Source organism: Ursus maritimus, unplaced genomic scaffold, assembly GCF_017311325.1.
Source record: "Ursus maritimus isolate PB19 unplaced genomic scaffold, ASM1731132v1 scaffold_12, whole genome shotgun sequence".
Taxonomy (NCBI): domain Eukaryota; kingdom Metazoa; phylum Chordata; class Mammalia; order Carnivora; family Ursidae; genus Ursus; species Ursus maritimus.
Window position 1 is genome coordinate 53,506,618 of NW_024423564.1, and position 25,301 is coordinate 53,531,918.

The 25,301-nt window shown below is 47.2% G+C and overlaps 1 protein-coding gene across 2 annotated transcripts in view; it reads left to right on the top strand.

Moving 5' to 3' along the window:
• The first annotated feature begins 3,353 nt into the window (after window positions 1–3,353).
• The window catches only part of KANK4 (KN motif and ankyrin repeat domains 4), a 72,391-nt gene continuing 50,443 nt past the window's right edge, over window positions 3,354–25,301 (top strand). The window contains exon 1 of one of the 2 annotated variants that reach the window (XM_008690798.2): window positions 3,354–3,461. The gene's annotated coding sequence lies outside the window, so the exon portion shown is untranslated. Of the gene's footprint in view, window positions 3,462–8,880; window positions 8,959–25,301 lie in introns of those variants that run through there. The other variant, XM_040627216.1, reaches the window with a different exon arrangement.

Sequence of the window (25,301 nt, forward strand, 5' to 3'; positions counted from 1 at the left end):
CTCTCCTGGTATTTTTTCTCTCTCTTAGGGATAACTAGTTGTCCAAACTTTAACTCTTCCTTTTTCCTCACTCCTTACATCTGATTATTTACCAAGTCATGTTCATTCTGTCTCTGAAATGTTTCTACAAATTTGATCACTTTAAAAATGAAAAGATTAAAAATCAGAGAGGTTGTTACTTCCCAAGATTAAACAGCCATCAGGTATTTATTCTTTCACCTGTCAATCAGACACGTACTGAGTACAAATGAGTTCTAGGAACTGGGATGAAAAAGCTTGTAAAACATGGTTCCTGGTGCCTTGTATGGCAGAGATAGGCAAGTAAGCAGTAGACCACTATAAAGTATGATAAATGCTGTGATTGTGGGAAGCACTGGATACAACAGGGGCAGTGAGTACGTCCTGCGGTGGGAGGGGTGAAGGTGGGGGCTTTATTAGTTAGCTATTGCTGTGTAACAAATACTCCAAACTTTGGCTGATTAAATCAACAAATTTTGATAGTTTCTGTGGGTCAGAAACCTAGGTCGAGTTTAGTTGGCTCCTCTGGCTCCAGGCCTCACATGGCTGCAGTCAAACTATGTGGGACAGCAGTCATCTCAATATTTGACTTGAGGAGAAGGGTTTCACCCTGAAGCACACTCACTTGGCTGTTGGCAGGCCTCACATTCTCACCGGATGTTGGCCAGACACATGAGTTTCTTGCCCCTCCAATGGGCTACACAGGACAAAGTACCTGACTTCTTTCAGACCAAGAGTTCTGAGAGAAAGAGAGTGAGAATAGGGGAAGAAGAGAGGGAGCCCAAGATACAAGCCAGTCTTTTTGCAACCTAATCTTGTAAGTGATAGCCTATCACTTTTGCCATATTCTATTTGTTAGAAGTGAATCACCAGGTCCAGCCTATACTCAAGGGGACGGGGTTGCACAGGACATGAATAAAAGGAGGAGGGGATCTCTGGGGGCCATCTCAGAGACACTCTGTCTCAGTGGTCAGGGGATATCTGAACTAGATTCAGAAAGATTTAGCTAGGCTATGACAGCTATGTAAGACTGTCCTAGGCAGAGAATGCTATATGTGAAACAACCCAGAAGTGAGAGAGAGAGACCTGAGGTTGGAAGAACTGCATGCTCGGGAGGGTTAGAGTGTAGGCTGCCGTCCACATGGAGATTGGAACGCAAGTGGATGTTGTTGAGATCTGTTTGATAACTAATTCTGTCATCCAATGGATTGCCTGTTCCTCTTGACTTAATATAAAACTTCTTGCTTAATATGATATTGTCCACACTGTGATTTAACCAAGTTTTAAATAGTTAATCAACATTGACTATTTCACGTACACAACAAAGCTTCATTATATAAAAAGATAAAGAAATTGAACTTACAGTCTCTTTCCTTTTTACAAAACCTCAAAAATGCTCAGAATGCTTTTCCAGGAGAGCACATTTATAAATCATTACCAATGTGAAAGGCACGGCTAGTATTTCCAGTTATCAGTGGGTGGAGGTGATCTGACACTTCGGAATGTATTTATTTAATTTTTAAATAAAATTTTACATTGAACTATAACACAGAAAAGCACCCGAATAAAGCACAATGCAATGGATTTTCAGAAAGTAAGATAGTTTCATAAATATTACCCAGATTCAAAAAATACAACATTGTCACCTTCCAAATCTCCCTTGTGCCATCTCCAAAGATATGCACAATCCTGATTTCTATCATTATGATGTAGTTCTTCCTGTGTTTAAACTTTATCAAATGGAGTCTTACAGTCTATACTTTTTGTACTTGGTACTCATTATTCATTTTTGTGAAATTCTTCCAATTGTTTTTTTTTTTTTTTTACAATTTTTTAAAAAGCAGTCTCCATGCTCAACATGGGGCTCAAACGCACAACCCTGAGATCAAGAGTTGCATGCTCTACCGACTGAGCCAGCCAGACACCCTTTCCATATTGTTTTAAGTAGCAGTAGTTCCATTTTCACTGCTGTAGTCGTATTCCATTGAAGGACTTAACCATTGTTTATCCATTCTACACTGGACATAAACCTAAGCAGTTTCCAGTTTAGGGAAATTATGAATAGTACTGCTATTAATATTCATGATTATGCTTTATGATCTACATATGCATATATCTTTATTGGGTCTATGTCTAAGAGCAGAATTGCTGACTCACGAGTGCACATATATTCAGCTTTAGTAGCTACTGACAGTTTTCCAAGGTGGCTGTACCAATTTACACTCCAGGAACAATGTTTATGAATTCCACTTGCTCTACATCTTTGCCAACACTTTGTATTTTAACATTTTTACTAGAAGCAATTCTAAAGAATGTGCAGTGATACCTTAATTGAGGTTTAATCTGCATTTCTCTAATAACTAATGATGTTGAGCACTTTTTCATATCATTGCCTTTAAAATACCTTCTTTTGTGAAGTGTTTGTTTAAACGTTTGCTCATTTCCCTATTGAATTGTTTTTTTCTTATTCCTCTGCAGACATTCTTTATATATTGTATTAGTTTCCTAGGAAAGCCATAACAAAATACCACAAACTGGGTGTCTTTGACAACAGAAATGTATTTTCTCACAGATCAAGGTGTTGGTAGAGTTGGTTCCCTCTGAGGGCTATGGGAAAATCTGTCCCATACTTCTCTCCTAGCTTCTGGGTGGTTTGCTGGCAATCCTTGGTGTTCCTTGGCTTGTAGATCTCCGCCTTCATCTTCACATGGTGTTCTCCCTGTGTATGTGTCTCTGTATCCTCATCTCCCCTTTTATAAGGATACCAGTCACACTGGATCATAGGTCCATCCTACTCCAGTATGACTTCATGGCAACCAATTATATCTGTGACGACTCCATTTCCAAATAAGGTCACATTCTAAGATACTAGGGGTTAGGACTTCAGTATCAATTTTGAGGAGGGACACAATTCAACACATAATATATATGTTTTGAAAGCATCTCTCCCAGTCTCTGGTTTGCTGTTACACTCTCTTAATTATGCTGTGGTAGATTAAGGTGACCATAAATTCTTTCTCACTCTCTCCATTGAGAGTTGATGTTTATTACTCTTGCCTTCTGAATCTAGGCTTGCCCTGGGACTGCTTAACCAATAAAACATGTTGAAAGTGATGCCATGCCAGTTCTGGGCCTAGCCTTTGAGACACTGGGCAGCTTCTACTTCTTCTCTCTTGGAAGACTTGCTTTTGAGACACCAGTCTGTGAGAAACCTGAGCCAAATGGAGAGGTCACATGTAGGTACTCCTGAGTTAGCAGCCCTGGCTGAACTCCCAATCAACAACCAGCATTAACTAGCCAGCCACTGGAAAGAGACATCTTGGACGTTCCAGGCCAAATGACTCAACCCCAACCAGCATAACATGGAGCAGCGGATCTGCCCAACTCAGCCCAGTCAACCCACAGAATCAGAAGAGGGAATAAAATGGTTGCTGTTTATGTCAGTAAGTTTTTTCCATTTGTTTTTAATGTCAATTAGTTTTAATGAACAGAATAAAATACTAATTTAATGTATCGTGTGTGTGTAGGGTTAGTGCTTCTGGTGTCTTGTTTAAGAAATATTTGCTTCCTTCTAGGACATGAGTTTTTACCTATGTGATATTCTAGAAGCTTATTTTCTTTCACATTTTAATTTGTATTACCTGGATGATTTTTATGTATGATATAACATAGTGGGGGGCACATTCCTCCTGAATTTAGTAATAATGATAGCTCTTTTGAATTTAGAATTAAGTATGCAGTATAAAACACCAACAGAGTAGTAATTTTACATCATGAGTAAGTAAACCTCCATAATTATTTTACCTATTTTACCTATCTGCACTCCTATCACTCCCCAATAGGTCTCAAGACAGTGAAGATCTAGTTATTCGTTCACTCATAAAACATTTATTGAGAGCCAGGATTTACATTTATCTGTACTAGATTCTGAACTAGGTGCTGAAAATCATCCAATGAGATACAGGCCTCTCTTCATGTAATTACATCTTGTGGGGAAAATGGGCAATAACACATAATTTAAACTGTGCTGAATGTATGAAAGAAAAGCAGAGATGCTATAGGAGTGGAGCCCAGGAACTCCTAAGTTATTCCTGGGGTTGGAGGTGCATCAGAGAGATACCTTGCAGAAGTGATATTTAAGCTGAGATTCACAGGATGAATATTAATTATCTAAAGGAAGAATTGGAGGAACAGAAATTCTAGGCAGAAGAAAACACAGCATGTACAGAGAAGTCTAGGCAGGAAAGAGCCCAGTGTGTTACAGGAATTAAGAGGAGTCTCATGGCTAGAGGAGAGAAGATAAGGGAGACAACAAGTTGTGACTGAAGAGGTAGAAAGGGGCTAGACCTATACACCTTCTTAAAGGAATCCAGACTTTATCCCAAGAGCACTGGATGCCTTTGAGGGGTTGTAAGCCAGGAGGGGCATGGCCAGATGTGTGTTTTTGACAATCACTAAGGCTGCCTTATAATACCAGGTAGAACATGAGCAATGTCTGGCATAGACTTCAAAATGCCAGGGTGGTTCCAAGCATGGAGAAATCCCAAAGTCTGAGTTATCAGGAAGGCCTTCATGGAGGAAGTACCATGTCACAGCAGAATCATTCAGACGTGGGAAGACAGGGTGTGTGTGTTTGTGTGTGTGTGTGTGTGTGTGTGTGTGTGTGTGTCAGAAGGCAGAGAAGGAAGTATCTAGGTGTAGGGAGTAGCATGCACTCAGCCACAAAGCTAGATATATATGGGACATGTTTGGGGAATGGTGAACTGTCCAGTCTGGCTGGAGGATAATGGGAAATGAAACTGGAAGTTTAGGTTGTGGACATGAAGGGCCCAGAAGGTATACATGAATACATGTACATACAGCCCATTCTTATCAGGTGCTGATCTGTGTTGGCAAAGTCACTTACTTGCTAACGTTTACTGCTAACCCCAACATCAATTCCTGTGGCACTTTTGTAATCTTTTGTGGACGTGTGCAGAGTGGTGAAAATCTGGAGTCGCCTGGTGTGTGTGTTCACAGCTGATGTTGAGCAAGGTCACCCTCTGCCTTCTTGTTTCGGCTCTCATGCTCTAAACAAGTGTCCTTTTTGTGGTCTATTTAGCAGTGCTTTTTTACATTTTTGTGTCTTTTGTAGGTGATTTCACTGTTTAAAATAGCCCCGAAGAATAGTGTTGAAGTGCTATCTACCTAGTATTCTAAGCACAAGGAAGCTGTGATGTGCCTAATGGAGAAAATACATGTGTTAAACAACCCTCGTTCAGGTGTGAATTATAGTGCTGTTGGCCACTAGTTCATTGTTCATGAATCAACAATGTACATGGTGGGGATTAAGGAGTGCACTTGCTGTGATGAGGCCCGGTGATGGATCACTATATTGTACACTTGAAACTAATATTACACTCCATGTTAACTAACTGGAATTTAAGTAAAAACTTTAAAAATAAATAGATAAAATAAAAATATAATGTATATATAGTTTTTAACCAAAAACATAAAACAAAGTTATATATTGATCAGTTGATGAAAATGTGCCCAGAGGCTTGTAGGAACCTAACCCTGTATTTTCCCCTGGGGACAATGTTGAGTCTTAGCAATTTCAGTGTTTGTGGTCACTTTATGGGACTACTGGGAATAATGAGAACTGACTATATCTACGCACCTATCTCTCCCCCAACAGCTGGTTATTAAACATTATCAATACACCTGCAGGCCGACCTGAGGCCGACCCTGGAGGAGGTGGAGTGGCGGTGTTAGTGAACCACACTCTCAAGGCTCTCACGGCTGGGCAGTGTTTTCTTGAAGCAGGATCTGAATGACACATCTCCTCATTAGCAGCAATTTCTAAACTCTCAGTTAGAGGAGATTCAGTCTTTGGAGTCACTAAGACCCAAGTTTGAATCCCACCTCCCCAATTAACTAGTTGCGCTCCCCAGGGAAGTAACACTGTTATCCTTGATGGGAGAATAATGGCCATTCGACAGTTTTATTGTGAGTCCTGATGAGACCATGTATGTAAAGTGCTTGACTCAGGGCCTGGCACATGCATAGGTGGCGAATACTTGTTAATCCAGCAATTGGGGGGAGCAAGGAGGCTTTCCTTTCTCTGCCTGCTACTCAGTCCTTTGATTAGAGAGTTTCAGGATCCAGCAGTGTTGTGCCCAGTCATTCTAAATCAGCTTTTCAGACTCTCTCTGCCTGAAAGGCCCAGGCTGGGTCTTGCACTGGAGATGCCCAAACGAGAGATTCTAGAACACCTGCTGCCCACAAGGGGTCCTTTCTTTCCAGGACCACAAAGGTCTGCTTTCCAGTCTAACTCTTGTTGCTCCCCTGTTATGGAAAAACAGAAAGTTTCCTAGCCAGTATCTGTCTGTGGCTCCTGGCGTTTCTTTTGGGGGGGGGGCGCTAAGGGGTGCATCTATTTGCTTAGCCCACTTTTCATCCTGTTTCTCGATACCCTAATCTGGGATTCAGAAGCCCTGGCTGCCCTTGCTTCCTCTGACTCAGCTTTACCCTCAAGATACAGCTTCATTTCTGAGTCATCAGGCTGAGCTTTCGAGGACAACAGTCTGGCACTCCCGCTCCATCTTCCCAGGAAAGGTGCTATGTCTCCACACCCCAGTGCCAGTCCTAAGCCTAACTTGGCTCACAATGCCCAGAAACCAAAAAACAGATTTTTAGTGAGTTTGGAGGATGCAGAGGAAAAAGGGTCCAGGACCAGGAGTCAGAATGCCAGGTTCAGTTACAGCTCTACCAATTAGCTTGTGCGACTTTGAGCCAGTCATGGAAGCCTCCTGAACTGGGGTTTCCTCTTCCATAAAACATACGTAGTATCCATGCTGGGTGCATCCCACAGGGACATCAGGAGGTCTAAATGAAATAGAGTGAAGTGCCCCCAAACTCGAAGGCATATAGCCCTGTTCCATGGGCTAGATCAGGTTGATAAAGTCATTTCATTTGACTTGAACAACACCAACCCAGGCTTCAAATGTTTAGCATTTTTAAAATTAGTTATCACCAAATTGGGAGACTTCACTTATATATCTGATGTATAGCTTCTCTTTAAAAATGAGAATGATCTGGCCATATTAACTCCTTGCCCTTGTGAAAATTAATAAAAAGAAACCTTACTAAAGTGGATTCAGGATGCCAGAAGGAGAGGCTGCTAGGGGGAGCCCTATCACTCCATGTCAATTATGTCAATTATAGGACAAATCTCTAACAGAAGAATCTCAACAGGAAAAAAGGCATCAGTTACAGGCCCCAATAGGGAAAGATGTACTTTGCATCTCCTACAAGAGATAGACTGCCCCTGCAACTCAGCCAATGAAAACCCATTATTACCCTGAACTCTTCCTTCTCTCTACTGCACTTTTGCTCAAAACAACCCATCCCAACTTCCTCCTTCTTCTCCGTAAAATAATGTTCCTCTCTTTTGTTTGTTGGACTTGCCCATGGTTTTGCTCTGGCTTGCTTGCACTGGACTGAAATTCTCTGCTACTCCCAAATAAACCCATTTTTGCTCTTATAGTGACCGGCAGTTTTATTTTTAAGGTTAATACTCTGACGGGCAACAACCCACTAGAGCTGAGTAGCAGCAGCCCCTTCACTTGGGCAGGAGGCTGGAGCTGCCTTCAAGCTCACCAAGTCCCCATTACTCCCTGTTACCTCTCAGTACTGAGGCCAAGCCTCTGTGGCCATTTCTTGTTGTTCTAGGGCTCTTAATTTGCTTCTAGTGGAGCCCTAGTAGAAGCAAATCATTTTAATAACTATGTATCTATCAAAATGGGAAAACAAAAGTCCCAGAACTGTCCCTTGCCCTAAATTACCTCCCCCTTAGGGGTCTCCATGTCAAAAAACTCAAGCCATTTGGTTAAGTTTTCCCCTGTGTCAGCTGGCCCTTTGAAAGGTGTGTAAGGTGAGTGAGGGCTGAGATCTGGAGTCCCACAGGCTCTGCATCCAACCCGCCCATGCCTGTTTGTCCTCATCTGTAAAATGGAGTAGGATCAGCTCTTTTCCCCTAGGCTGACTGTGTACAACGTTCGGCATTTCGTGCGCTGGTCATTCAAGGTTGGTGACTGAAATGTAAATGGTTTGAACTGATAAAAAGCATTGTGGGTGGTGGGAGTGTGAAGTGAAAGACCCTTTCCTGAGTGAGGCTAAAGCAATGGGTGGGGAGGAAAAAAAGGAAAGGGAAAAAGTCATGACAGGGGAGATAGGAGTTCCGCCACATCCATCCCCACCCTCACTCTCCCACCTCCGCAATGAGAAAATCCGGCCTGGGATGTACAAGACCTCACTGTACCCAGGATTCTGTTACCGAGACTGTGGTGGCTTGGGCAACCATTACCTTGAGCGACATTGTCTCCCCATCCACAAGATGAGGCTAGAAATGGCCCCCAGTTAGTTACTGTGGTCGTGAAGATGCACTGAGAAATGTACGAGAAAGCACTTCGGAAATCCGCAAAGCGCTATATACAGTTAGGAGTTTCCCAGTCTCCTTACAGAAAGTTTTTCTTCCAAACTCTGTCCAAGGGCTTTTGAGCTTATCAAGGCTAAGACCCTCCCCTCGGTTTCGCAATGCTGCCCCTTCCTACACACCAAAGCCCGCGGCGCGTCTGGAGTCTTTTTTTTTTTTCCCCTAGCGAAGGCGGGGACTCGGGTGGTGCTGGCAGCCGGCGACGCCGGCCGCGCCTGGCCAGTCCCGCATCGGCCGCGGTGGGTGTGCTCCACAGGGTGTGCGCTCGGCGCCCAGACCCAGCCCGCCGGCGAGAGGGCGCCCGAGGGTGTGCGCGCCCCGGGCGACCGGAGTGCGCCAGCCCGGGGGTGCGCGCCCCGGACGGGGACCGTGCACCCGGAGGCTGCTTGCGCCCCAAAGCCGGGGTGTGCGCCGGCCCCAGGCACAGCCGGTCGCCTCGCTCCCGACTTCTGCGGCGCGCCAAGGTAAGGCGCTCTGCGACCCCAGCCCGCGCGGCGCGTTGAGTGGGGCGTGCCAGCACCCTGCCCCGCGCGACCCGGGTCTTGGCCCCGGCGTTCGGCCACTCTTCTCCGCCTCCGCCGCCCGCCTCGCCCCCTCCCCGCTCCGCGTCCCCGGCTCCCCCTAAGACAGAGGCTGCGGCAGCCTGGGCCGACCCGGAGCCCCTGCCTGGGGTAGGCGACAGCGTGGGGAGGGGGCTGCCGGGGCTGCGCGGGCTACCCGGGGGCCGGCGCCGCTCCCCTTCCGCCCCGACCCGCTCCCGAAGCCCCGGTGCTGTGGAAGGAGGAGACCAGTGGGGAGGGGGAGGCCGCGTTGTCCTTGCGGCTCCGGTGGTGCAGCCCCCGCCCAGCGCTTCTCAGCCGGGCGCTGCGGTCCGGGATGCAGATTGCGGGACTGGGCGCCCTGCGCTGGCTCCCAGGACGACCTGGAATCGAGCTCTTAAGCCTCCTGTCTTTCGCAAAAGCCGGCCCCCAGCGTCTACCCTGGTATCCCTCGGTTCCTGGCTGAACTTTCCAGAGCTCGCGTTGGGCCACGACCTTGGGTGGAGGCAGCGGGGCCACCCTGGGGAGCCGCGTGCGCTGGCATCCTAGAGCACTTTTCGTTGAACCTGCGTGCCACTTGGTGAGATTCCCTCCTTCTCATCTCTCCCTTAAGGTCAAACCTTTGACCCCAAGTACTTTGTCCCTGCAGAGTGGCCAGTTACTTAGCCTGGGAGTTGGAAAGTGGAGTCTCATGGCCCCTACACCAGGTCTAAATAAGCACTTGCCCTGAGTCTCACTGCAAGAAGCAGCGGTTTCGGTTCTCAGGAGACCGAGGGTGCAGGCCTGGAGGGCCAGGAAGAGGCATTTTCCAGGAGAAGGAGGAGGAGATTCCCGCCTTCCTGAGGCTGACCCCTGAAGCCTGGGCAAAGTCCTATTAAACAAGTAGCATCAGGGGAGGGTCAGATGCAGCCAGTGACCAGGTTGAGGCCTGGGGAGAAAGCATCTTGAATTAAACACAAAACCTGCCTGGGTAAAACCAAACGTGGGTTCTTTAGAGCCTTTCCAGACATGACACAGAAGACCACAGAGCTCCCCTTGGAATAGCAGCAGAGTCCACTCCTTTTCAAGTCCAGGCCTCCTGCCCATGTCTGAAACTCCGCCTCGCTGGACCATAATGTGAGTTCTGGGGAATGTGAAAGGACAGAGAATGAGGGATGGCTCAGGGTGCGTTTGGTCAACAAATACCTGCTGTCTGCAGGCACTAGGCAAGGTAGCCGGATAGAGAAATGAAGAAAACATGCACTGCCTGGCCCCATGGAGTGGGCAGTCCAGTGGCCAAGACCGACAAGGATCAAATCACTCAAACAGAGAATTACAAGCAGTGCTGACTTCTTTCGAAAGGAAGGGATAAGGTACTATGAAGTTCTGTGATAGGCACGGTAGTCACTCTGTTGGAAGGCTGGTAGGAGTTAACAGGTTGAGAATGAGCCTTCCCGTCAGAAGGAACAGCACGGGAGAGGACTCTGAGGCGAGCAGCAGAGACCATTAGAGGGACTGAAAGACAGTTTATCAAGTGATGACCAGGGGCCCAAACGGCATCCTATTGCCTGGGCCAGTCAGTAGTTTCCCTTCTCAGCCATGATAATGGGCAGTTGGAGGTCCCCTCCCTGTCCAGAGGTGGAGGGAGAGACTGTCAGGCAGGTGCCGGGCTCACCCTCATGCACGCACGTACTACCAGCACCTTGGGCAGACGGCCCATACCCACTCGAGGTGCCAAGGGGAAGCAGATCTTCCCTCCCGTTGTTCGCTGTTGCCCACTGTGCTCATAACTAACCAAGGCCTCTGCCCAACAGTTAGGAAGATTCATGTTGGGGGGGAAGGGGGGGCTCATCTTAAGACTTTTAAAGCTGGAACAAACTCATTGCCTATAATGTAAAATTCTTTGGGATGGCTTACATGGCATTAGCTAATCTGAGCCCCACTGCCTTTCCAGCCCCGTTTCTGGTTCTCCCACTCCCCCATCTCCCTGCCACTGCAACCCCCCCCCCCTCCATAAGCACCTTCTATGTTTTACTCATGGCTACACTTCAGGCAGTTCCTGGAACACACGTTGTCTTTGCACATGCTATCCTCTGTCTAAAATACTCTTCCTACTTGTGCATCCAGTGAATGCACAGCCAGCTTTCAATATCAACATGACACTTAAGGTTTCTACCACCACCACCACCACCAGTAGCATTCTGGAAGGCCTTTCCTGACCAGAGTCCAATGCTGCCTTTTCTGTTTCCAAAGCTCCCTGGACGTGTTTCTGTCCAGGGAACATCAACTGCACTGAGCATCACGAAAACATATTTCTTGTTCCTCCTGTCTTATTTGTGTCTCAAGTACCTAGCACAGAGAAGGAGACATTGAAGGTGCTCAATAAATGCTTATTGGATGAAAACGGTCTAGGCTGGTATTTCTTAACTTTTTTTTTAGGGAGGGGAGGGAGTGTTACATCTATCTTGGAGATTCTGATGAAAATTGTGGATACCATACTTTCCTCCAAGTGCATATAACCTAAAATATCTTGTATGTAATATCACACGATTCACAGCCCTCCCATTACCCACTGACCCATTTCCAGAACTTTGGACTTTAAGTGTACAGGAAGCAGAGTCCCAGTGAGATGCAGTAACTGTCTAAGTACCTTTAGCTGGTTAACAGCATGCCAACTCCCCCACCAACACCCCCGCCCTCACTGCCTCCCAACCCCCAGCTCCTGACTCTGGGGCTCCTTCTAGCTCTGTCTGCTTCTCCAAGCCAAGTAGCCTCCTTTCATCCCTGGCACCTTGTGAAGGCCACTGCTCATGGCTGGAAGATGGATATTTTGGTTTTGCTTCAGTTCAGTAGCAGCCTAAGGTGTGACAGGGAGAAAAATCTTACTATGGGCAGAGTTGACAATTAGGAAGATAGATGGGCCATCTCCCTGGCCTGTTTGCTGCCCCTCGCTGGCACTGTTATTACATCTGTTTTAGCTGAAGGAGGGTCACGTGTGCTTCACAGTTATCTTCTGGGTCCTGGATTGAGTCGTGTGGGCCAGGTCTGGCATCACTCTGGAGGGGATCGTTGAGATCCGGGGCCCAGCTCTTGGTCTTGTCAAAGGCTTCCTTCCTATAGAGCAGGCTCTGGGAACGGATGAAGAGAATGGGGTTCTTGCTTCCTGCCCTTGGAACTCTGGCCTGCCTCACTCCTGCTTTCTGCCACAAAACCCCTGCTTCAGGTTGTTGGGCCAACCAGCAGGTTCTTGTCTGTGGATCAGGATCTTCATTCATTCAGTAATTCACTCACTCATCAATGCTGCACAAGTCTCTGCTTTGTACCAGGCACTGTGTGGATTCCAGTTTATAAGGAAGGATCACAGAGTGTGACTCTGCTGTGCAGCAGGCAAGGAAGATGTAACTCATCCTAATTCAACCCAAACCAACCTTGGGAGTGTGGTAGGGAGGACAGTTAGGACTGTTTCATGCTGAGAATGTGCTCACTTTTAAAACTCAGATCTTATCAAGTTATGTCATCTCTGAGGAGGAATGAATTTTCTTAACTGTAAAATGGGTTTGATAGCCATCGTGTCCTGCCTATCTCTGGGCAGCTGTGCAGATAAAATGACTGCATCTCAGATGGCAGATCTGCTCACTTCTGCGTGGGAAACTGGACAAGTACACTACAATAATAGCGTGCCTGGCTGTCAAGCCCTGGCCTATGTAATCCTCTCAGTAATCCTCAAGATAGTGACAGTCATAACCCCATATGTACACTGGAGGAAAATGGGGCTCAGAGAAGTTAAGTGACTTGCCCAGGGCCTGGAACTAATCAATGAGAAAACTGAGATCGACAGAACTGTCTCAGGATGTCAGACTGTCAACCACTTTTGTGCTACTCTGTAGTAGTTTGTGGGACAAAGCATGGGCTTGGAGGCTAGGGCATAGAGGGATTGGAGCCTAGATCTGTTGCCCACCAGCTGTGTGATTTACAGCTAGACCCCTAACCTCTCTGTGCCTCAGCATGCTAATCTCCCAGACCCAGAGTTTAGACTAAGACAGACCTTCTGTCCAGTCTACATGGATAATGTTTCAAAGTAGGATTAAAGGAAAGACCAGGGGCCCTCCTGCTAACAATAGGCCTGTCGCAGTTTCCAGCATAAAATAAATGCTGCCCCAGGATTTCAAGGAGATGGTTAATGTGATATGCAGGCAGTTATAGATTGGTGTCTGAGAACTGGCTGATGTTCCTTCTCCGAGGGAAAGAAGCGTATTTTCAAAAGGAATGTCTCACTGTCTCGTCTGGGCCCTGGGCCCTGGGCCCTGCCCTTCACGCAGCTTTCTGGGGACACAGGCATTGTGGAAGAACACATGAATTCCCTTCTCCCCCTGCCCCCACCCATTATTTTTCCCCCAAAGTAAGTAAAACTTATTGGCTGGATTTATTTATATTTTTAATGTGGCTGTGGCTTTCTCCCCTTTGTGTGGAAACATCCTTTGTTGTCTCCTTTGGTATGTATTAATAGTTTGTTGCTCTGACGTCAAGTGACAAGGGGGCACAGGAATATGGCGCTGGGGAGAACTGGCTCCACACAAAGATAAAGAGCAGCCTTTGGTGCCGATTCCCCTCCACAGCCCGGTTTTTGCCCAGAAGCCAGAGCCGCTGGTTCTCAGTGAAATCGGTTTTGATTTTCCTAGCGGGGTACCAGGCGGCACAGGGCTGAGTGTTTCTAGGTGCTGCGCTCCTCGCCATTCCTCACCATCCCACTCCCTTCTGCCTAGCCTGGCGCAGCCCTCCTACTCCTAGGGAAGGGCTTAAAAGACAAGGAATGTCAACTTGGGTCGTGGCTAAATACAGCCTAGTGTGGTCAGGGCCCACACTTATTAGGCACAATACTGAGTGTGTGGGGAGGAGGGACACTTCATCAGGAATATCTGAGTTTTTTAAGAGTTTGTTTTCGTGTATCATTTGTATGATTTTAAATAAATAAATAATAAAGGCCATCTCTGCTGTGCTCCTCCAAAAAGAAAAGGGGGGAGGAAGGAAAGGGAGGGGGCAATGGCTCCACCATGTGCATCTGAACTTCATTCAGCTTTCTCATCTGTAAAATGCTACCGTTAGTGCTGACTTAAGGCTCTTCTGACACAGAAAACAGAGACTCCCTAAAGCTGATTCTGATGAGGGGGAGGAGGGATAAAATGCAGCAGTGATATTTACCAACAGGCTTGAAAGGGTGGAGGCAGGCCTCGAGGCAGGGTGGAGAAGGTTCTGAGTTTGAGGCTATCCGACGACTGCCATGCGCTCAACTTCGCACCTGACTGCCCCACTGCTCAGCCTACTATCACAGGAACCTCTCCTTTGTCACTCAGTACAAGTGCCAGGGCGGATCTTGTTGTCTGAGCTCAGTTCTCTGGACGCTGAGGCTCGCTCTCCAGGCCATGTCTTGGCTGGTCTCTGGCCAGCCTGGGCATGGGCTGATGCTGGGGCAAGCCTCCTCCCTGGGCCAATCAGATGGGAGAGGAGGGCAGAGGAGGGTCATGTGTACAGAACGAGACCTTTTGTGGCAGGAAGGGCTGTGGGTCGAGATTCCTCAAGAAGGACAGGAGCTGGAACTCCGGGATACGCCCGGTATAAATACTGACTGAATTGTAAGAACCTAACAGAGCTTCTTCACTTGGGGTTAACAGCCCCAAAGAGCTCACATGTAGAATTCAGTTTGTGAACGTGGTTGGGAGAATAAAATAACATCTTTATTTAGCATTTTCTTTGAGTGTGAATGCAGGCAACAAACCATAGTGTATTTGCAGTATCTGGGAGGTTGTCACCAGTAGAAATCACAAATCTTTTCATATCACATTTTAGCTGCTGCAGATAACTTGAACTATGATTGATGCCCATTGCAGCTTTGAAATTACAGCCGTTATTACACCAGTGCTAAAGCTGGTTATTTAATGCATTAATAAAAAATGTATATTACTATATTACACATTAATTTTTTTAAATTTTTTAATAATTATATTTCAGTGTAATTGGCTTTCTTTGTAGTCAAGCTATGCATTTTATTTTATGTATCTGAAAATGTTCCAAGAAAGGGTCCACTGGCTTCATCAGTCTACTAAAGGGGTCCATGGCACAAAAAGGGTTAAGACCCTCTGACAGGAAGTCAGTAAGCTATAGTTCCCACTTTCCCACCCTCCCTCACCCTACTCTTTCATATACTCATCTATCTCTGTCTAATTAGTGCAAGACATTCTTGAGCAGTAGTAAATTTCATTTAATAGTTTGGCAAATTTGCAAGAGCACGTAATTTATAGTTTGGGTAGAAGGTTTTGATGTATATCCAGAGGTTAATTTACAAATTGCAGGCACACATGGGCAACTGGTTAGGTGATTCCTATCAGCCCACAAACCCACCAGCCCATAATTGCTTGCTTGGTTCATCCCATGCAAACCAGTCCAGTGAAACAACCACAGAATGGACAATTGTGTTCTTGAGGGGTTAGAGAGCTTGTGTAGCTAAGACTAATTGATGAATCACTTGATCAAATGCAAGCTGGAATCCTAGGAAGGAGGAGGAGCACTGGGAGAAGAGGCTTTGAAGAGGGCTCTGAAATGAAGGGAATGCAAAGGAAGCAGACAGGAGGAAGGAGGGAGTCAGCGAGGATGTGGGGGGACTGGCCAGATGTCGACATTGAGGAGGAAGACTGGAGAGAGGACAGCCCGCTGGAGCACGTTAGAATAGTGGTTGGTGTTTTGCTACCGTGGTTGGTGTTTTGCTACCGTTCATTGAATGCTTAATAGGTGCCAGACCCGTGCCAAGCCCTTTCAATATAGCAGTTTTTCAGTCTTTACCAATGGCCCAATAAGGTGTGACTATTATTATTCCCATTGTATTGGGTGAGTAAAATGAGGCTCTAAGAGGTTAAATACTTGCTGTAGGTCACAAAGAGATTAAGTGGTGGAGCCAGGAGCTCAGCCCAGATTTGGCTAATTCCAGAACCCAGTGCTCTTAAAAATCACTATACACAACCACAGAAGCGTCTATTTGGGAAAAACTCTGGCTGCCATCTTGTTTCAGTAAGGACGTGCATGATATCCATCCCTGTCTTCCCCATCCTTCTTTCCAGCCTTTTGCCTGTTCTCATACCTCCTCCCTTGCCCCTCTCTACCCTTACTCCTCTCACAGGCACACATGCTACATTAGTGAGGGGGGATAAAAATAGAGAGTGAAAGCTGTAAGGCCAAGCAGAACCGGGTTCTCACTCCAGCTCTGCCGCCTGGCTAAGACCATGCCGAGCCTCAGTTTGTATCTGTGAAATGGAGGTAATGATGCCTCCTTCTTAAATTTGATTGCATTCTCTCTAGTACTTTAGTGCCATTTTGGATAGTTCTTTCCAGTTGGGTATCTCCAACCTCTGTTTACACCAGGTGATGGTCTCTATCTCCTAGGCTTCTCTGGGAGGGCTTCCCTGAACCCCTCAAACCCGGCCTGTGGGCAGCAAACATCACTCCTTGTAGCAGTCAGCTCTGGCCTCCAGGGAGAATTCATGAGCGTTACTTGTGAGGCTGTCCCCTCTGGCTCTAAGCTCCCTCTCCCCATTCCAGGGCTCAATGCAGCATCTGGCCTGGAGTCCTGTTCAGGAGAACCTTGATCAAAACAATTGAATGGTGTCCTTCGATTCCCTTTGCAGGACCATTCTTGGCACCTGTTCTAGGTCCCATCACCTAGAGCTTGTCTCTGTGAAACCTCTAGGGTTACCTAGACCACCCCCTCGTCTTACAGACGCATACCAGCAAGGGTAAGTGTTGAGCTCTGGTGGCGCAGGGAGTGAGCTGGGGTGAGAACCTAGGCCTCTTGCACTCGCTCTCCTCCTGGCCCTGACACTAACACTGAACGTGTTTCGCTTCTACGCGGCTAAGCAGGCGGATATTTTGGGGGTGAGGGGACGTGCGTGGAGCACCTGAAATTACATTCTTGTGCAGTTGCTTACTCGCCCCACTCTTATGCCTGCCTCAGGGCTGGCCTTCTCTGACCTGGTCTTCTCTCTTATTCTCCCCCCAAGTCCTCAGCTTTGCCAGCTGCTGAATGGAGCCCTGTGTCAGCCAGGCCTGTGGGTGGCCGCCTTCGGGTGATGCCTGGCGGTGCCAAAAGACTCCTGCCCTGAGCATTCTGCCCACTGGCAGGACTGAGGCCCGAAATTCCTGGCATTAGAGTCATTCCTTTGGATGACTGTCTTCTCTAGAGCGCTATTGTTAAAATACTAACATGTTACCCTGAAGGGGAGCCTGTTAACTCACCATCATGGCCCAGTGTGGAAGCGTGCAATGCCCTGGGCTTTGGTGAAGTCACACCACCTCCCTGACCCTCTGTTTCTTATCTGTGAAATGGGGATAATGAGAGATTGCATTACAGGGTTACTGCACGGATGAAAGGAGATGGTACACATACGGTGCTGGGCGTATAATATTCAATAGAATTAGCCTTTTCTTTTTCTTTCTTTTTTTCTAAGGCAGTAGATTATTTGGTCAGTTCTCTCGCTGCAGTCCTGGTTCTTATTAGTTTTGTGTGTGTGTGTGTGTGTGTGTGTGTGTGTGTGTTTTAAAGTATTTTGTTTATTAAAGTAATGTGGTCTCCTTTTAAGATTTTTTTTCTCCTTTCTAATTATAAAATGATTTTGAACTTTATTTTCTTATCTTTAAACTATGGTAAAAGATCCTGTCTTATTGGTTCATTGAGAATTTACTGAGCTAAAGTACCTGTGGATGGCAGGCTCTCAGTGAGAGCCTGGTATTCTGAGTTATCCTGGAGGAGGGGACTGAAAGCACCTGGGGGGTGGGGGGAGGTTCTGGGTGGGTTCCTGGGGAAGAGAGAGAAGACACAGAGGGAGGAGGGGCGATACAGGAGGGACCCTGCTCCTCCATCCCGGCTGTTTGAACCTGGAGTCTGGGTCAGAGGGGACCTGGGAATAATGTCCTGGCTCTGGAGGAGGTGCATCTTGCAATCTTTCCCCAGATCTCTGGCCTTGTAGGCCTGTTCTCGGAGGTTCTGAATTCCCTGGAGGAATGACATCCTTGGCCTCCCACCCTGGCTTGACTTTGGTGGAGTGGTGGTGAGGAGACCAGTTTTCCTTACCCCACTGATCTCCCAGTGGGTGTCACTGCGTACTGTAAATTGCCCCTTTGAGAAGGCAGTTAGGCTTCTGAGAATGTCAGCCCAGGCTAGATTCTCTGCAGTTTCTCCTGAGGCAAAGATGGTTCTCTTCAGCCTGGGTATGGGAGAGGGTCTAGGAGCAAGAGCATCCTGGCCTGGACTCCTGGCCTGTGAATGAGGAGGGGCCAGGTTGAGGGGCAGTGTCAGGAGTTTTCTAGCAATCCCCAGAGCAGACAGCCTCACTTCCAGGGTTCTCTGCAAGAGGATCCCCCCGTCTTCCTTGTCTGCCCTGGGCGGTGAGAACTGAGGTCAGCCCTTCTCCTTGCACTGGCCTGCTATAAGCTTCTCCAGTGTGCTTTCCTGCCATCCTCCAGGGAAGGCTCATCCCCAGAGTCATCTATCATACTGAGTTATCCTTCCAAAGCAGAACCTAACTGATGCAGAAAATCACTTTCCCTAGGGCTGGAGACCAGGAGCAAAGAGCAGAGGTGAATACTAGTTCCAAAGGACCTTGAAACCAAGCAGCAACCTGCCACTCTGGTGTGGAGGGAGGGTGAAGGGGATACAACTGGAACCTTCCCATGTATCTGCTCTTGGGCTACAAAGGAGCCCGCATCAGTTTCAGCCCAGAAGTGGGGCTTGGAACCGTGTAGTTCATTATACCTCACATTTGTTGATTGCCTGTGGGCTGTTGCTATCCCTTCTTTCCTCCTTCCCTCTCTCCTCCCTCCCTCGCTCTCTCCTTCCCTCATTCCTTCCTGCCATCCAGTGACTACTGACTGATCACTTACCCTGGGCCAGGGACTGTCCTAGGCAGGGAGCTTACAGCAGGACAGTGGAAACAAAGAATCAGGAGCTCACCACAAACAGTTTGACGAGGGCATCTGGCAGATGTTCTTACAGGGAGCTCTGGGAGCGCAGAAGTGTGGGGAGGGGGACCAATCCTGACTGGTGTGTGAAGACGAGAGGATGCTGGTAGGCAAAACTGTCTTGCGGGTTGAGTAGGAGTTACCAGATGGAGACGGAAGGAGGAGGATGCTGGATAGCAGGAGCAGACGGAGGTGTAGAAGATGGTGTAGGAGATGGGCAGAGCGACAGTATATACGGAAAGCTCAGGGTGATCACTTATTCACTGGGTTTTGGTTTTCCCTCCTGTAAAATGAGGATAATAGTACCAAAGTCATAGCTGGCACACACACAGAAACATCCTTCCTTTTTACCAATTTACGACCTACCAGCCAGACTTAAGCAAGAGGAATAATGGCAATGAGAGGCCGAATATGAGGAACACCACAATCGGTGGAAATGCAACGGAGGGGAAGTAGTGTTTGGAAGAAAGCCTTGGAGAATGGGCAATATTAACGGAGAGTAATATTTAGCATTGGGTACAATTTAAGCAGATCCTTGAAGGATGGACAGACTCTGGTAGAGAAGACAGAAGAGGGCATCTAAAAGGTTGGTACAGTGTGAGCACGGGCGCAGAGGTGCTCAGGCACAAGGTGCGGTTGGGAGGGGCAGGGGAGCTGGGGACGAGCCTGCAACGGTGGGCTGAGATCACGTCAGTGCCTAACTCGTGGGCTGGTGGGCAGCACTGGGTTTACATGTGGGTTTTATTTATCCACAGTATTTTAAAAAAGAAAGATTTAAGTCAACATTGAAAAATCAGATTTTACATAAATCCACATTCTTGCTTCTTTTGGAAAAAGTCAGGTCTGGCAACACCAGCCCTGAATTAACTGAGTGGCGACATTCAGGTGATCGCGGCTGTCTAGAGTTGCAGGCTGATATCCCACTGACCAACTAGCTTGCCTGGTCTCTTCACCATTCAACTCACTCTCAAGTTCATTCAGTGTGTTCAGAAAGCTCCTGCTGAAGCACTAATTAATTACAAGGGAAGAGAAAGAAAATTCTAAACCATTAACTTTGTAATTCCTTCATCAGATGAGGGGATGAATTCTACCACCTGGGAAAATTTTAATTATGGAGTAGCGGTCAGGTGGGGGCAACGGGAAGCTTGATGCATGATGGCTTGGGAGGGAAACTCTCAGAAGTGAAGGATGGAGCAGACACCTGAAAAGAGAGATGTTGGGGCCCTGCAGAGAGTCATCGCGACCACTTCACTCAGCCATGGCATCTGCTCTCTTTGCTGGAAGGACCAAAACACCTAATCCTTCGCAGATATTTGTTGCGTTGTAGATGCTACTACCTTACTTTATTAACTTTCTAAGCTTAAAAAATTGGACTCTTGAAGGACAAGGTGAAATTTGTGTGTGTTTTTTTTAATTGATAAACTAAGGGAAAAGAGAACTTTTTTCCATTTTTAAAATTTTACTGTGTGTGTGTGTGTGTGTGTGTGGTCTTTGGAATTTGAAAGGTTCAATAAACCCTACTGGAAAATTTTTTATTAAAAATTTTTTTAAAAAGCATGCCAATGAGTGGCAGACATTTCCAATAATATAGAATCATATGAAGGAGAAAACTCTGAACTGTTAAGATTTGGTGATTAAGGGGGTGCCTGGCTGGGTCAGTCAGTACAGCATCCAACTCGATCTCAGGGTTGTGAGTTCAAGCCCCATGTTGGGCGTGGAGCCTACTTAAAAAAAAAAAAAAAGATGGGGCACCTGGGTGGCTCCATTGGTTAAGTGGTTAAGCATCTGCCTTTGGCTCAGGTTGTGACCCCAGGGTCCTGGGATCAAGCCCCACATCAGGCTCCCTGATCCATGTGGAGTCTGCTTGTCCCTTTCCATCTGCCCCTCCCTTCTGCTTGTGCTCCCTCTCTCTCTCAAATAAATAAAATCTTTTTTAAAAGAAGAATTGGTGGTTAGGGTATATGGGATAGTTTAGAGTGTATTGTTCTAGACCTGGCCCTATACATATATGAGATGTAACTACATCCTTATATAGATCTAGGTATGTATCCATATATACATATATATCTGGATAGAAAATTTTTTTAGTAAAAATGAGGTTTTACATACTATTCTGCTGTTTTTCTCCTAATGCTCTGTCTTGAATATTGAAGGTCATTACATCACTTCTATGCCTATGTAAAGAGTCTGAGATGGAAAACACTGCCAGATAGAAAGAGCTTGTTTTGAATCTCCACTGTGCCCCTCTCAGCCTCGGTTTACTCCTCTATAAAACGGGGACAACGATTCCTTCCTTCAAAGGTGAAGATGAAGGTTAAACACAATGCAAATTGTGCTTGGCACAGTTTCTTAGATACTGGGTGACAGAGCCCTGCTGCACCACTGAGAAAAAGCAAACCGTGCTTCCATCTTTCAAGCTTACGCTGGAATTGGGGAAGGGGGGCATCAATTACAATTTTTCACAGTGGAATTTAAAATTCTTTTTTTAGTGCTGAATAACATTAAAATCTCAAGCAGTCCGTTAACAGATGCATTCAGGTTTTGTGTAGGGCATTTTCTCTGGACTCACTTTTATTTATTCAGCTGCAGGAAAATTCCTGAAGCCAGGTATGTGGACTGGAAGGTATGTCTGATAGGGAAGCTGTGACCTGTGCCTGCCCTTTGTGGGGGCGCCCTTTTGCCAGGGGGGAAAGTCAGCCCTTCTCAGTACAAGGGCGGGGGATTCAGACCTTGTCCGTGGAGGTATCTCCTTCCTGCTACCTACTTTTCCTTTTTCACTTCCCTCCTTCCCCTTTTGGCTCTGAACTACACCCACTCTATGTCCCCCCTTCCTCCCTATAGTCTCCCCTAACACCTTTTACTGATGTAAACCCCAACCCTAGATTAAATTTTCTGTCCCATTCCTCTGATGCTGCCTTGGGACTGGGGATTCATTTTGAAATCCATGCCCTTTGACCTTGGCTGCTGCTTGGCCTCCCTCATGTTTATCTGTGTTGTCTCTTCCTCCAGTCCTCAGTGACTGTTCTAACTTGCTCCGTCTGCTGTCCTCTGGCTCCAAATCCATTTGTAGGTCCTCCCTCTTAGTATGGGGTCTGTTTCTTGCCTTACTGGGAAGGTGGAGGTCATGTGGCTTAAACTGTCACCCCCACCTCACCATTTCTCCCCATCTTTGCTCTCCTCTCCCTTGCCAGAGCCCAGCCTGAAAAACCTTTTCCCTCACACTCTCCCGGCTGTGGACTCTGGAATCAGAGTTTCTGGCTTCTCTCAGCTCTGCCCACCACGAACTTGGGTGAGTTACTTTGCCTCTCTGGGCCTCCTTTCTTCATTGCACAATATGACTAATAAAATCGCCTAGCTGCTCTTGTTGTGGGGCAGATGGAATCTGCTGCCCGTGTTAGCAGCGCCTGGAGTACGTGCCGGCGCTTATGCACCTTCTTTTTCTTGCATCTCAGTCCATTCCTCCTCCTGGCTTCTCCCCCTTGGCCTGCAGACATGCTCACCTTCCTCGGAGCTCACTTTACCCCACCCCCTGCCCACTTTGAGCCGCTGTCCATATCTCTCCTCAATTCCACCTAAGCAGCGAAGAGTAGCCCCAAGTGCTGCTTCTACCATCTTGTCAACCCCTGGCATCTTCCCTTGTCCTCTGAAACTGAGCCCAGGCTCCCTGGTTTCCTCAAGATGTACCCACTTTGGATTTCTGGGCCGCAAGCCATGCTGGTTTTTCTTCCCCATCGGCTCCCTACATGTGACTGACTTCAGGAGTTTTCCTTACACTCCTCTTCTGCACGCTCTTGCTCCCTGCCCCCAGTACCCACATGAACCTGCACCTCTAATCTTCGGGTCTTTCCCCCGTCTTGGGCCCACTTTTTCCACTATCTGCTGGGCCACGCTCTCCAGGTGAACCCCTCTCTGTGGGTGAACCCCTAGTCAGGCACTCCGCATGCCCAAGGATGAACACCCAACCCTCTACTCCCAAATCTCCTTTCCCTCCTGTTCTTCCTAACTCACTGGTTGTCCCCAGAGCTCTAGTTACCCAGGCTTGAAACGCCCAGGCTGCCAACACCTCTCCTCCCTGATCCTGTGCCTGAACAGAGTGAGTGTTCAGCAAACAAAGGGTGGAAACCAATGAATCCCCCAGGTCGCCACGTCCTGGCATTTTCTTTCTTTCTTTCTTGCTCATCCCCTTTCAATGCCTACTGCAGCCACTGTGACAGACATTTCATATACTTCATCCTATGAATCTATACAACCCGGTATGGACAAAATTGTGTTTTTCCCATTTTACACATGTGTGGACACCATGGTTGGGGGGCGGTTTAGGGAACTTGCTAAACACACAACTGGTAAGTGACAGAGCTGGGATTCGAACTTGCACCCACCTTCCTCCAAATCCATATTCTTCTTCTTCTTTTTTTTTTTTAAGATTCATTTATTTATTTGAGAGGTAAAGATGTGGTCCATATATACAATGGAATATTACCCAGCCATCAGAAACATTTGCATCGATATGGATGGAACTGGAGGGGATTATGCTAAGTGAAATAAGTCAAGCAGAGAAAGACAATTATCATAGGGTTTCACTTATATGTAGAACATAAGGAATAGCATGGAGGACATTAGGAGAAGGAAGGGAAAAATGAAGGAGGAGATGAACCATAAGAGACTATGGACTCCAGGAAACAAAGCTAGGGTTTCAGAGGGGAGGGGGGTGGTGGGATGGGTTAGCCTGGTGAAGGGTATTAAGGAGGGCACATATTGCAAGGAGCACTGGGTGTTGCATGCAAACAATGAATCATGGAACACTACATCAAAAACTTTGCCTGCTGCTCCCCTGCTTGTGCTCTCTCTCTCTCTGTCAAATAAATAAATAAAATCTCAAAAAAAACCACAACAACAACTAATGAAGTACTGTATGGTGAATAACATAATAAAGAAAAAAAAAAAGATTTATTTATTTATTTATTTATTTATTTATTTATTTGAGAGACAGCACAAGTGGGAGGGAGACACGCCGCCGCGCTGGTAAGTAGACTCCCTACTGAGCAGGGAGCCGAAAGCAGGGCTTGATCCCAGGAATCTGGGATCACGACCTGAGCCTAAGGCAGATGCTTAACCTACTGAGCCACCCAGACACCCCTCTATAATCTTTATGCTCTCCTGCCTCTAGCAGTTCCAGTAGCAGCTATGCTGTAAGCACCAAGTTAGCACCGGCAGCTGAAGACCAAGTATGTAGATGGACACGTTCTTCTGTGGCAAGATTGTTCGTGTGTTGGTGTATTCTATTTACCCTGCTGTTACCCAAGCTCATTGCTGGTTTATTTCAGAGTCTGTGCCCTGACGCTTGGTGTTCACACTTGAAAGGCTTGACTGAGCCCAAGTCCCTGCTGTGAAATGCAAGGGCCTAGGAGTGTGAACATCTCTTCAGACAGGGCATATGTTTCCCTTTCTCTGGGTCTTAATCTCCCCATCTGTACAATGAGAGAACTGGATCAGTTAATTACAAGAGCCTGTCTAGCCCTTGTGCTCCATGAATCTGTTTCATGGTTCTGCTTCCCGGTCCCTACTGTGTGCTGAGCATGGGCAATGCACAGAGAGCAGAGGAGGCTTTGCCCTGGCTGTCAGGGAGATGACAGTTATTCTGGGAGACAAAGCAAACATTCAGGAAACTGCCAACAAGGTAAGGCATTATGTAATTACGCCTGCGATCTCAGATTATATACATTTGTGATGGTTCAATAAAGGAGAAGAAAAGCTGCTGCTCTCTTGAAAGAAAAAAATACATAAAAGGATCAGTTAGTGAAAAGTGTTCAGTCTGGCCAGACTTCTTCCTTCTCAAAATCATTTGTTCATTCCCTAAATACTTGCTGTCCACTAATGGGCCAGGCTCTGGGGGCACTGCCCCCAGACACTACACCTCCCCGCCCCCCACTGCTGCCGGAGTTCTATACAACTCCCAGCTTTCATCTGGTTCCTGCCCTGCTGAGGAAGCTTCGCTGCTTTCCTGCTCTCTGAAAAATCAATGAGCTGCCCTCCAGCCCCGCCTTCCCCACCCTCTGCCCCCGGCCTGCACTCTGGGCCTGGTTTGCTGGCCAATCCCCAGCCTCCCCCCCGACATATGTTCAGGTCCGAGCTAGAGGGCTGCTTCCTTGGTCGGCCTGGCAGGCTTTCACTCATCCTTCAGAGCCCAGCTCGAATACCACAGCTGCAACGGGCTTGCGGTCCTCCGTAGTGCGTTCGCCCATGTCTGGGACACCGCATGGCCTTGTTTAGGTCTCTGCCTCCCATTT